The following is a 13,729-nucleotide window of genomic DNA, read 5'->3' on the forward strand; positions in this document are numbered from 1 at the left end:
ACACAATCAGGTCATCCAAATAAACTAACACTTGCAGTAAATTCATGTCTCCCACAACTTTCTCCATAAGACGTTGAAATGTGGCAGGTGCTCCAGAAATCCCTTGGGGCATGCGTTCGAACTGATAAAACCCTAATGGGCAGATGAAGGCTGTCTTCTCCTTATCTTCTTCACCCAGAGGGATCTGGTAGTATCCACTCCGAAGATCCAACAAAGAGAACCACTGGCTTCCCAGCAAACCGTCTAAAGCATCTTGGACTCGGGGCATTGTGTACTGGTCAACCACAGTACGGCGGTTTAGGGTGCGGTAGTCAATACACATCCGGATTTTCCCATTCTTTTTATGGACCACCACAATGGGTGAGGCGTATGGGCTGCGGGACTCTGTAATGATGCCATTTGCAGCCAGCTCCTGAAGTTGTTTTCGCACATTTTCCATCTCGGAGTGGGCAATCCTCCTAGATCTCTCCCTGAAAGGTCGAGAGTCATGTAGTCTGATGTTGTGCTCTACTCCTTTTGCACATCCCACATCCCACTCATGCAATGAGAACACCTTGGATCTTTCACAAAGTTTCCTCCTCAGGCGATCTTTCCACTCCTCGGACAACGGTGAATCTCCAAAGTCAAACTTTGCTGGGTCTATTGTCGGAACTTGAGTCTCACACTGGGGTTTTACAATTGATTCAGGCTCGAAGAGGTCTGCTATCTTTTGTCCTTGCTTCACAACAACATCTCGACTTGTTTCATTAGCAATCAGTATAGTCACCTTTTCCTGGGCTTCTGCAGGTAGGGTTATGACTCCACTGGGGACCAGCACTCCTTCCGGGAGCTCTCCTTCAACCGGCTGCTCTACCATTGCTAATGCCCCTTTACTGCCTTTCAGCCGGGTACTCATGACAAGCACTTCTTGCTCCGTCCTTGCAGGCACTACTAAGGGGGTTGTGCCCATGTACTTCAGTGCCCCAATCGGTAGCTCAGATGTCTCCTTTTTAGCACCCTCAATCGTCCTATAGGCTTCAGCACAAAGCGTATGGATCATCAGGGTATTCAGGTACTGGTCCCCAGCCCGTCGTCTGCAGTAATCCGCGAGCACCTTGAAGAGACTGGAGTTGGTCCCTATCAGCACAGACACATCAGAGGTCCCTTTAGGGTCAGGGCATATTAATGCAGCTGTGTCCACCTCTTCTCTTACCCCAGCAACCTCCTCTGAGAATTCCAGGTGCACTATGACATACCCTTGGTAAGGTACCCATCCATGCTGAGGCCACACAGACCAATGCTGTATAGGCAGGTGCCTAAGCATCTGTTGGTAGAATGACTGAAATATAATAGTCACTTGAGATCCAGTGTCAAGCACGGCTTTACACTCCGCCCCTTCAATCTTCACCATGACCTCTGCTCGAGGCCCTATCAGTCCTGCGGGGATCTCAGCTGGACGGTCTTTTCTGGGGGAATCTTTGAATCCTGCAGGCCTGGGTGGTCCCCGTCCCCGGACTCTCTGGCAGCTACCGGATCTCTCCCAACTGATCCTCAGCTTTCCATACACTAAGGAGGGGTTTTCTTCATTATGGCACTTGGCAGCACTGTGCCCATCCTGACCACATCGGTAGCAGAAGAATTGTCCTTTCCCCCTTCGCCCAGGTGGGATGGTGGCTCTAAATGCTGACTTCTCCATCACCACAGTCAGAGGCTCCTTATTCCTGGAAGTCTTAGCTCGGTCAATGGTGCTTTGCAGTTCAGCTATCCGTTCTGTCAGGACCTGCATTTGTTGGGCAAGTTCCTCTGTGGTGCTCACCATCAGTACACTGGCCGTTTGCAGTGGTGTTGTGCCGGCTGGCTCCAATGTTTGGGCTTCCCAAAACTCGCTGGCAGCCTGCCTTTCTTCCTCTTCTCTGACCTCCTTTATCAGCTGGGAATAACTTGGGGGATGTTCCCATCGTTCTCTTAGCCGGAGATGGAGTAGAACCGGTTCTGATACTGAGCTCCTCTTACAATTTGAGCCAGTCTGGTCCGATCCATCTGTTCAGCAGTCACTGCTCCCCTCATGACAGCTCTCTGAAGCAGTCTCTCCAGCCTCTGTATATAGGCTGAAATCTTCTCGCCATTTTACTGTCGGGAATTAAGGAACTTACAGTAACTGTCTTCAGGGCCCTCTACGCTCCCAAAGGTGTGATCAAGGGCCTCTAGGCAGTCCTTCACACTGACCCCAGGGTCAATGAGCTTCAGGGTGTGAATCACATCTAATGCTGGGCCACTAAGGCTCTCTATTAGACATCTTCGCTTTTCTGCATCAGGTACGGCCCACTCCCACAGCATTTCAGTGGTATGCTCCAACCAGGGTTCAAACTCCTCTGCCCCAGCAAATAATCTTAACTCACAACAAGAGTTTGACATAGCATGGGACAGCACAACCTTTTCCAATATTTGCCCAGTGCTTTTGCCCAATCATTGGCTGAGGCTGCAGCCCCTGAGCTAGAGGCTGCAGGGCCGGGGCCCAACAAACTTGACATATTAGCCATTATACAAACAGTAATTTCCTCAGAATATAAACACAATTGTTTCCTAATGCAGTGGAACACACAACAGGTGCTTGCGAGGGGTACTGACCCAGGGAATCCCGGACGAGCCCCCAAAAATGTAACCCTTCTGCGCATCTAAGTTGGCAGCAACAAGGGCCGGGTTCTGTATCTAGGGGTTCCGTTTCAATAACGCAATGCAAAACCGGCTCGAGCCCCCACCCAGTGATCTGGGACAATTACATACCACCCCCTGGGTGCCTCTAAGAGGCAATACTTCCCCTCTCGCAAGCACGGAGTCTGAGTGTAGCAGAAAATGTTTAATAACATGAGGTAAACGACATCAGCATTAAATTGGAAAAACACCACAAACAGGATTCATAACACAAACCATGAGCAAAAGACCCACCCCAGCAAATTGGGCTGTGTCCTTTCCCTTTGGTTCTTGAATCCAGCAAGCCAAAAATCACCCAGAGTCCCCAAAGTCCAACACCCCCAAAGTCTCTTGGGTCCAGCAACCACCCAAAGTCCCAAAAGTCCAACAACCCCCAAAGTCTCTGTCCCTGGTCAGTGCAGCCCCAGAGTAAAAGGGGGGCACACAGGGTGTTAAGGGGCACCTTATGTGACCCGAGGCCGGCCGGCTGTCTCTACGTGGGGTTCTGCCACGGCCTTCACCACAAGCCAGTCCACTTCCTGCCGTCCCATGAACTGCTCTGCTCTACAAGCTGCTCCACTCCGCTCACCGACCTGTGAGCCATTCCAGCCGTCCCTGCAAATAGCTCCGCTTGCCGTTCCTTGGGCCTCTCCAACCATACCCACAAGGCTCCATGCCACTCACTACTCCTCCAGTCTTCCCCACAAATTGCTCCGCCCGCTGCTTAGCAATATAGCTTCAGGCTCCCCCACTAGTTACCACAGCACTCAGCTCTTAATAACTTTAGCTCTTTTGTGATTTCAGCTCATAGTAGGGGAGCCCCAGTGCTGTTGCACCATTGGCCCAAAGTGAACTCAGCTCAGCAGCTTGTAACTAGACTCTTAATAGAATCAAAGTTAGCTCTGACACTCAACAGTGGAGAGAGAAGATGATGCAATTGGTGTTTCAAGCCCTCAAAGAAGGGCAGGATCCATGCCACCAGGCACAAATGCTTGTCCCCATTCTCTCTCAATTCACTGGGTTTTGTAACCCATGCCCCTTGTCAAGCAAGTGCTATTTAGGTAATGGTGAGTCCTTCTGTCATACAACAGTTCCACTGGCCTTGATTCACAGAATCAGGGTAACAACACTTTATTCTTCCTGTCCCAATAACAGAGAAACTGGGGATCCCACACCAGCCAAAGTAACCACTTTCAGTTGCTGTTGTTTCATGCCAGGCGAGTGGGTGGTGCCTATGCAAACAAGATCAGCCCCTGGAGTTCTTTTCCACACTCACCATAATTCACCACCAGATGTCAGGGTAGAGCTCATCCTGACTCTGCTTACATCCTATTGCAAAAAATTTAGATTTCACTGACTTATTAAAAGACTACGCAAGTATAAAAACCAGAAAAATTCAGTTCATATAAATTCTTTTAATTTATGAGAAACTGGAAGACACTAACGTTTTTCATTACAATGTATAGTTGAACTCAAATTGTTTGTAATTGTGTTTTTGTTAAAATTAAATGTTAAAATTACACTAGTAGGAAATTGTTTTATTTCACTAACTACAAATTCTCTGTTTTCATTTTTTTAAAAATTTTAAACAGTCAAAACAAAATTGCAAAGTGCAAACATGTGTAAAAGCCAAAAAAAAGCACGGGGGGGGGGGGGGGGTGCAGCCAAAAATTTTTTTGCTTGGGGCAGCAAAAAACCTAGAGCCGGCCCTGCCTGCTGGTTGGAGATATGCAACTGGAGGCTGCTCATCCAATAAACCTTGCATCCAAACAGGTCAAGTCTATTGGCCTCTTTATTTTTGGGGGGAGCAGTCTACTGTGCCTGTCTGTCCCACCGTTCATTCACCGCCGACACTGCCAGGGACCGTAGGGGAGGCGGGGGCGAGTAAAGGTACTCAAACCCACTGGCTGGGACACAGTACTTCTTCTCCACCCTTTTTGAGGTGGGCAGCAGAGAAGAAGTCTGCCATAGTGCCCTGAAGGTCCCGTCACCGCCTCATTCATGGACAGGGCAACCCTGGAAGGAGCCACTGGAGCCAAGATGTCAGTTAGGCTGTGCGCAGACTCCTTGAGCTCCTCAACTTCCAATCCCAAATTTGTGGTGACCCTCTTCAGAGCTTCAGAGCTTCAGGAGGGACATCTGGTCCTTTGCCACCTGGAAAGCATCCAGGGTCGAAGGGATCTGCAGGCGCCTGGTCCCATGGTCACTGCCAGGAGTCGGAGGTGGGTGCTGGACCGGATTCAGCGCTCTAGGCGGAGTTGCTGGAGCCAACTCCGGGGAGTGGCTCAGGGGAGGACAAGTGGCCCAGCACAGGTCTGACTACGCTGGTCACTCCCTGCTTGTCCCTCTTCGGCACCAGAGTGCGCCGTTTCTCGGTGCGCTGTTTCTTATGCTTGTTCCTTGGCACCAAGGATAGAAAATGGTGCTGAGAAGAGCACAGTGCTGGTGGAGTTTCACATGGAAGCCAGAGTGCTCGGTGCCGATTCGGAGCAGCTCAGCTCTGAGGACTGTCTCGATGAGTAAGACTTTTAGACGAATGTCCCTGTCCTTTTGAATACGCGGTCTGAAGCCCCTGCAGCTCTGGCAACTCTCTTTAATGTGAGTTTCCCCAAGGCACTTTAGACAGCTACACTGAGGTCACTCACTGACATCGGCTTGCCTCAGGAGGTTCACGACTTGAAGCCTGTAGACCAGCACATGCCTACCCCTGGGCAAAAGTCCCTTGATGACAGGGACAACTATTAACAGTACCATACACAGTAACGACACTAACTATATAATATATGACAGAAAAGTCCAAACCACTGGAAAGAGGCCTTTCAAGAGCAAGAAGGATCATTCCAGGCAACTGTCACAGACGATAAGAAGGAACTGAGAGGATGAGGGGCCGGCAGCACCGCTTATACCCAGTGTGTCTCGAGAGGGCTCTAGAGCTGGTCCTACAGATACCACTGAGGGGAAAATCTTCAACAACTGTGCATGCAGCATGCACACACCTAGCATGCAATGGACATGAGCAAACACTCAAAGAAGAACTTATCCATTTTCAATGTAATTTGCTCAAACGGTGTGAACATATATTCCACTTTCACCCATCAAAGATGTCTCAGGCCTGGTCTACACTAGGAGTTTATGTCGAATTTAGCACCGTTACATTGAATTAACTCTGCACCCGTCCACACAACGAAGCTATTTAGTTCGACATAGAGGTCTCTTAAATTCGACTTCTGTACTCCTCCCCAACGAGGGGAGTAGCGCTAAATTCGACATGGCCATGTCGAATTAGGCTAGGTGTGGATGGAAATCGACGATAATAGCTATTTGCCTCAACCTCCCACCCCGCCATAAAGGTCTCCCCCTTGCTCTCACACAGATTGTGGAGCACACAGCAAGCTGCAATAACAATGGGGATATTGGTTTCGCTGAGATCACAGCGAGTCAGTAAGCTTCTCCATCTCCCCTTGAGACGTCCAAAAGCACACTCCACCACCATTCTGCACTTGCTCAGACGGTAGTTGAAAAGTTCTTTTTCACTGTCCAGGGCGCCTGTATAGGGCTTCATGAGCCAGAGCATTAGCGGGTAGGCTGGGTCCCCGAGGATGACTATAGGCATCTCCACATCCCCAACAGTTATTTTGTGGTCCGGGAAGTAAATACCTTCTTGCAGCCGTCTAAACAGACCAGAGTTCCTGAAAACACGAGCGTCATGAACCTTGCCCGGCAATCCGACGTTGATGTTTGTAAAACGTCCCCTATGGTCCACCAGTGCTTGCAGCACCATTGAAAAGTAGCCCTTTCGGTTAATGTACTGGCTGGCCTGGTGGTCCGGTCCCAGGATAGGGATGTGAGTTCCATCTATAGCCCCACCGCAGTTTGGGAATCCCATCGCGGCGAAGCCATCTATGATGACCTCCATGTTTCCCAGGGTCACTACCTTTGAGAGCAGTAGCTCAACGATTGCGTTGGCTATTTGCATCACAACAACCCCCACGGTAGATTTGCCCACGCCAAAGTGGTTCGCGACTGACCGGTAGCTGTCTGGCGTTGCAAGTTTCCAGAGGGCTATGGCCACTCGCTTCTGGACACTCAGGGCTGCTCGCATCCGGGTGTCCTTGCGCTTCAGGGCAGGGGACAGCAACTCACAAAGTTCCAGGAAAGTTCCCTTCCGCATCCGAAAGTTTCGCAGCCACTGTGATTCATCCCAGACCTGCAGCACTATGCGGTCCCACCAGTCTGTGCTTGTTTCCCGGGCCCAGAATCGCCGTTCCACAACATCAACATGACCCATTGCCACCATGATGTCCTCGGCGCGGGGTCCCGTGCTTTGTGACAGGTCTGTGCCACTCTCAGATTTCAGGTCCTCACCACGCTCCGTAGCCTCCTTGCCCGATTTCTCAGCATCTGCCTCTGGGAAAGGTGGATGATAAGGTGCGAGGTGTTGACAACGGCCATAACTGCAGCGATGGTCGCAGCGGGCTCCACGCTTGCAGTGCTGTGGCGTCCGCGCTGTCATTGACCAGAAAAGTGCGCGAACTGATTTCCCGCCGGCGCTTTCAGGGAGGGAGGGCGGGAGTGACGGTTGGATGACGACAGTTACCCAAAACCACCCTCGACACATTTTTTTCCCCAGAAGGCATCGGCGGCTCGACCCAGAATTCCAATGGGCAGCGGGGACTGCGGGAACTGTGGGATAGCTGCCCACAGTGCACCGCTTCCAATGTCGACGCTTGCCCCGTTAGTGTGGACTCACAAAGTCGAATTACTGTCCTTAGTGTGGATACACACGTTCGACTTCGTAATATCGATTCCACATATTCGATTTCAGTAAAATCGAACTACTCTCGTAGTGTAGACATACCCTCAGTCATCTTATAGATGTCACTTCAGATTTATTGTTGCAAAGCAGTGAGATTTTTGACACTGATGCTTATGCATTTTTCATGCATCGTGGAATATGTTGTGTAAACAGAAATAGTAAATTTGTCAGTTTTAATCATTAGGCAATACAGATGTGCAGTGAGAATTTTAATTTTTTTCCCATATTTTGCAGAACTCCTGTGCAGTTATTAAGGAACCCCTTGGGTCTACGGTCCCCGCTTTGAGAACCTTTACTCTAGTTGGACATGCTAATGTTCCATCTCTGGACAAGGCACTAGGGAAGGAACTGAGGGTAGTTCAACCATGCACCCCTGAATAGTCTCGGTGTCTACCACAAGAAAGCATAGGGTGCACACATCGGCTGAACAGATATTGCTAGCTAAAAATCTCCAATCAAGGGCACATGCGCACTTGAAGTGGAGCACCCATAAGGCTACTACTCAAAGAAGAAGCATTCTATTCTGGCTGAGCAGACTACATTGCATCCTTGCACATACCGACTTTGCCACAACAATCCATTGTCTCATGAGCTCAGGGGCTATTATTGCAAGACCTAGAGTCTACCGACAAAATCCAGCTGGTGCTAATGCTGATTACACAAGCAGATAGGATCACATTGCACCAGCACTGCAACCACAGCACTGGCTGCATGTCAAATGGCAGGTGATTACCACATCCAGGTCTTCACCTTTAAAGCTCTCTCTGGGCAGGGAACACCATCTCAGAAACTGCTCATCCCACCACAGTTACGACTTCCTGAGGGATGGTGAAACTCCCAGTGAGCAGGGTGAAACTAGTGTGGGTGGGACATGGAGCCTTTCCAGCAGCCATCCAGTGACTGGAGAACTCCCTGCCACAGAATCTAAGGATGGCTGCAATTCAGAGCACTTTCAGGACAAATTGCAAGCACCAGCTCTGATTCAACCTCCGCATAGTATAAGAACACCCCAAGTCTCAAACAATTCCCCTGCCACAACAAAAATCCCTTCCTTCCCCCACTATTGGGATGAGTGCAAACAAGGAAGAACAAGCACAGAAAAGAGGAATGAAATGAATGGTCTAACTACCCCGCACCAGCCTTGGCATAGCGGAGGGAAGCACATAATAAGGGAGTGCTGACATTGATACTGTTCTCTTTCTTGTGATCACGTGGTTTCTCAGTGTAAACATGGCTGGCCTGATTTTCCAAAGGAAGAAGCCCACAGCTCCTGGACTCAGTTGCATCACTATTTGTGCCTGCAATTACCGTGACTGTGACTGCAAATTGTTTATTTTGCCAGGTAAGTACCTACCTGCCCATTTGCACGCAAATCTAAATAATTTGAATGCATAGTCGTTGTAACTGCACATACAGTGCACATACAGTCTGACATACTGCCATGGATTTCTGGAAATAGGACCACATGTGCCATTATCATGAACACTTTTCACAAAGCGATCACTCTATAGCTGACCTCTCAGTCCTCATACCCAAAGGAAAGCTGCACAACCCCTTCAAAAGATGAGCCTGGGAGCTTACGTTCATAACTTTGCTAGATACTAAAAATCATGGACTGAATAGAGTCATGAGATTTATGACTTATTACAAAAATCAATAACCCATTAACCTACCCTTACCACCCATGACTGGACAGGTGTTTATGGGCCACTACATCTTGAATGGTCCCTTGAAATCTGTGTGAACAACTTATGCTAAACAATCTGTTCCACCTTCTATTTAGCTGTGACAGTCTGGGTATATCTACACAGCAGCTAAAAACTCATGGCTGGCTCAGGTCAGCTCACTCGGGCTCACAGGCCTCTGGCTGCAGGGCAATTGCTGTATAAACGTGAAGGCTTGGGCCAGAGCCCAAGCTCTGGGCCCCCACAAGGAACGAAGATTCCAGAGCCCAGGCTCCAGATATTTACGCAGAAAATCTACACAGAAATTTTTAGCCCCAGAGCCTGAGCCCCAAAAGCCAGGGCCAACTGACCCAGACCAGCTGCAGGTCTTTCATTCCAGTGTAAACATATCCTCTCAGTTTACATTCCAGTGTAAAAATATCCTCTCAAACAGGGAAGAATTATCAGGGGAAGCAAAAGTGGATGGGAACTTGGGAGACAGTGACCATGAGATGGTCGAGTTCAGGATCCTGACACAAGGAAGAAAGGAGAACAGCAGAATAATGACCCTGGGTTTCAGAAAAGCAGACTTTGACTCCCTCAGGGAACTGATGTGCAGGATCCCCTGGGAGAATAACATGAGGGGGAAAGGAGTCAAGGAGAGCTGGCTGTATTTTAAAGAATCCTTATTGAGGTTTCAGGAAAAAACCATCCCGATGTGTAGAAAGAATAGTAAATATGGCAGGCGACCACCTTGGCTTAACAGTGAAATCCTTGCTGATCTTAAACACAAAAAAGAAGCTTACAAGAAGTGGAAGCTTGGACAAATGACCAGGGAGGAGTATAAAAATATTGCTCAGGCATGCAGGAGTGAAATCAAGAAGGCCAAATCACACTTGGAGTTACAGCTAGCAAGGGATGTTAAGAGTAACAAGAAAGGTTTCTACAGGTATGTTAGCAACAAGAAGAAGGTCAGGGAAAGTGTGAGCCCCTTACTGAATGGGGGAGGCAACCTAGTGATGTGGAAAAAGCTAATGTACTCAATGCTTTTTTTGCCTCTGGCTTCACGAACAAGGTCAGCTCCCAGACTACTGCACTGGGCAGCACAGTATGGGGAGGAGGTGAGCACCCCTCAGTGGTGAAAGAACAGGTTAAGGACTATTAGGAAAAGCTGGACAAGCACAAGTCCATGGAGTTGGATGATGTAATTGCAGAGCCATTGGCCATTATCTTTGAAAACTCATGGCGATTGGAGGAGGTCCCGGATGACTGGACAAAGGCTAATGTAGTGCCAATCTTTAAAAAAGGGAAGAAGGAGGATCCAGGGAACTACAGGCCGGTCAGCCTCACCTCAGTCCCTGGAAAAATCATGGAGCCGGTCTTCAAGGAATCAATTTTGAAGCACTAAGAGGAGAGGAATGTGATCAGGAACAGTCAGCATGGATTCACCAAGGGAAAGTCATGCCTGACTAACCTAATTGCCTTCTATGAGGAGATAACTGGGTCTGTGGATGAGGGGAAAGCAGTGGATGTGTTATTCCTTGACTTTAGCAAAGCTTTTGATACAGTCTCCCACAGTATTCTTGCCAGGAAGTTAAAGAAGTATGGGCTGGATAAATGGACTATAAGGTGGATAGAAAGCTAGCTAGATCGTCGGGCTCAACGGGTAGTGATCAATGGCTCCATGTCTAGTTGGCAGCCGGTTTCGAGCGGAGTGCCCCAGGGGTCGGTCCTGGGGCCGGTTTTGATTAATGTCTTTATTAATGATCTGGAGGATGGTGTGGACTGCACTCTCAGCAAGTTTGCAGATGAGACTAAACTGGGAGGCGTGGTAGATACACTAGAGGGTAGGGATCGGATACAGAGGGACCTAGACAAATTAGAGGATTGGGCCAAAAAAAACCTGGTGAGGTTCAACAAGGACAAGTGCAGAGTCCTGCACTTAGGACGGAAGAATCCTATGCACAGCTACAGACTAGGGACCGAATGGCTAGGTAGCAGTTCTGCAGAAAAGGACCTAGGGGTTACAGTGGACGAGAAGCTGGATATGAGTCAACAGTGTGCTCTTGTTGCCAAGAAGGCTAACAGCATTTTGGGCTGTATAAGTAGGAGCATTGCCAGCAGATCGAGGAACGTGATCGTTCCCCTTTATTCGACATTGGTGAGGCCTCATCTGGAGTACTGTGTCCAGTTTTGGGCCCCACACTACAAGAAGGATGTGGAAAAATTGGAAAGAGTCCAGCGGAGGGCAACAAAAATGATTAGGGGTCTGGAGCACATGACTTATGAGGAGAGGCTGAGGGAACTGGGATTGTTTAGTCTCCAGAAGAGAAGAATGAGGGGGCATTTGATAGCTGCTTTCAACTACCTGAAGGGGGGTTCTAAAGAGGATGGAGCTCGGCTGTTCTCAGTGGTGGCAGATGACAGAACAAGGAGCAATGGTCTCAAGTTGCAGTGGGGGAGGTCTAGGTTGGATATTAGGAGGGTGGTGAAGCACTGGAATGCGTTACCTAGGGAGGTGGTGGAATCGCCTTCCTTAGAGGTTTTTAAGGCCCGGCTTGACAAAGCCCTGGCTGGGATGATTTAGTTGGGAATTGGTCCTGCTTTGAGCAGGGGGTTGGACTAGATGACCTCCTGAGGTCCCTTCCAACCCTGATATTCTATGATTCTAAGATCACAGACGTCTCCAACTCCCAAAGCTACAGTCGCTCCATCTTAAAGCATGGAAGCTCCATGGTTGAATCCGTCAGAACTTTCCTGTTCTGACCAGGTTAGACAGGTCCTCCTTGGCAGGAGGAAACCCTCGACGAGGGCCATGTACCTTGCCAAGTGGAAGAGATTTTCAATCTGGTTGGCGCAGCACGACTCACCCCCAATGCTAGCCTCAGTGCTGCACATTCTAGACTACCTTCTACATCTGAAGCAGGAAGGTCTCTCATTGCCTTCTATAAGAGTGCACTTGGCTGCCATCTCGGCCTTCCATCCGGGCGTACAGGGCCGCTCAGTTTTCGTTAACCCCATGGTCAGCCGATTCCTAAAGGGGCTCGACAGGTTGTACCTGCATGTCCGTCAACTGGTCCCTGCCTGGGACCTCAACTTGGTCCTCTCTAGGCTCATGGGGCCCCCCTTTGAGCCTTTAGCAACATGCTCTCTGCTCTACCTCTCCTACAAGGACGCGTTCCTGGTGGCGATAACCTCGGCCAGGAGGGCGTCTGAGCTCAGGGCCCTGACTTCAGACCCACCCTACACCATGTTCTTTAAGGACAAGGTTCAGCTCAGGCCTCACCCTGCTTTCCTCACGAAGGTTGTGTCAGGATTTCCTCCCCACTCTGAACTCTGGAGTACAGATGTGGGGACCCGCATGAAAGACCCCCTAAGCTTATCTCTACCAGCTTAGGTTAGAAACTTCCCCAAGGCACAAATTCTTCCTTGTCCTTGGAACGGTATCGCTGCCACCACCAAGTGAGTTAGACACAGATTTAGGAAAAGGACCACTTGGAGTTCCTGTTTCCCCAAAATATCCCCCCAAGCCCCTTCATCCCCTTTCCTGGGGAGGCTTGAGAGCAAACAAGGTGAGCACAGACCAGCCCCTTGGGTTTTTAGGACACTAAAAACCAATCAGGTTCTTAAAAGCAAAACTTTATTATAAAGAAAAAGTAAAAGAAGCACCTCTGTAAAATCAGGATGGAAGGTAATTTTACAGGGTAATCATATTCAAAACACAGAGGATTTCCCTCTAGGCAAAACTTTCATAGAATCATAGAATATCAGGGTTGGAAGGGACCTCAGGAGGTCATCTAGTCCAACCCCCTTCTCAAAGCAGGACCAATTCCCAACTAAATCATCCCAGCCAGGGCTTTGTCAAGCCGGGCCTTAAAAACCTCCAAGGAAGGAGACTCCACCACCTCCCTAGGTAACGCATTCCAGTGCAAGAAAATATGGAACGCTTCATGAATTTGCGTGTCATCCTTGCGCAGGGGCCATGCTAATCTTCTCTGTATCATTCCAATTTTAGTATATGTGCTGCCGAAGCAAGCAACGTTTGTAACTTTAACGTTACAAAAACAAACAAACAAAAAACAAACAAACCAGGAATAAACCTCCCTCTTAGCCTAGGGAAAATTCACAAGTTAAAACAAAAGATAATCTAACACATTTTCTTGCTATTACTTACCATTTCTGTAATATTAGATGTATTATTTTAGTACGAGCTGGATTACTTGCTTGGTCTCTCTCTTTGTCTCAGAGAGAACAACAACCAGACTACAAACCAAAAACCTTCCCCCACAGATTTGAAAGTATCTTTTCCCCTTGTTGGTCCTTTTGGTCATGTGCCAACCAGGTTATTTGAGCTTCTTAACCCTTTACAGGTAAAGGAGGGATTTTATGCTACCCTTAGCTGTATGTTTATGACAGGTTTTCTCGCAGTTTCATATCAACCAGGACATCTTCTTCCCAATTTTCTACCCTGAACCTCATTCCAGTGACGGGGAGCAGAGTCTCCACACTCTGGATATCCGCAGAGCGCTGGCCTTCTATATCGAGAGAACTAAACTGTTTAGGAAGTCGGTCCAGCCCT

At 48.8% G+C, this 13,729-nt stretch overlaps 1 non-coding gene across 1 annotated transcript; it reads right to left on the reverse strand.

Moving 5' to 3' along the window:
* Positions 1 to 13,082: 13,082 nt before the first annotated feature.
* On the reverse strand, positions 13,083 to 13,189 carry LOC135889068 (U6 spliceosomal RNA). The gene has a single exon (XR_010561910.1). It is a non-coding gene; the product is annotated as a U6 spliceosomal RNA (small nuclear RNA).
* Between the last annotated feature and the right edge of the window lie 540 nt (positions 13,190 to 13,729).

This window comes from Emys orbicularis, chromosome 14 (assembly GCF_028017835.1).
Source record: "Emys orbicularis isolate rEmyOrb1 chromosome 14, rEmyOrb1.hap1, whole genome shotgun sequence".
NCBI classification, from domain to species: Eukaryota; Metazoa; Chordata; order Testudines; family Emydidae; genus Emys; species Emys orbicularis.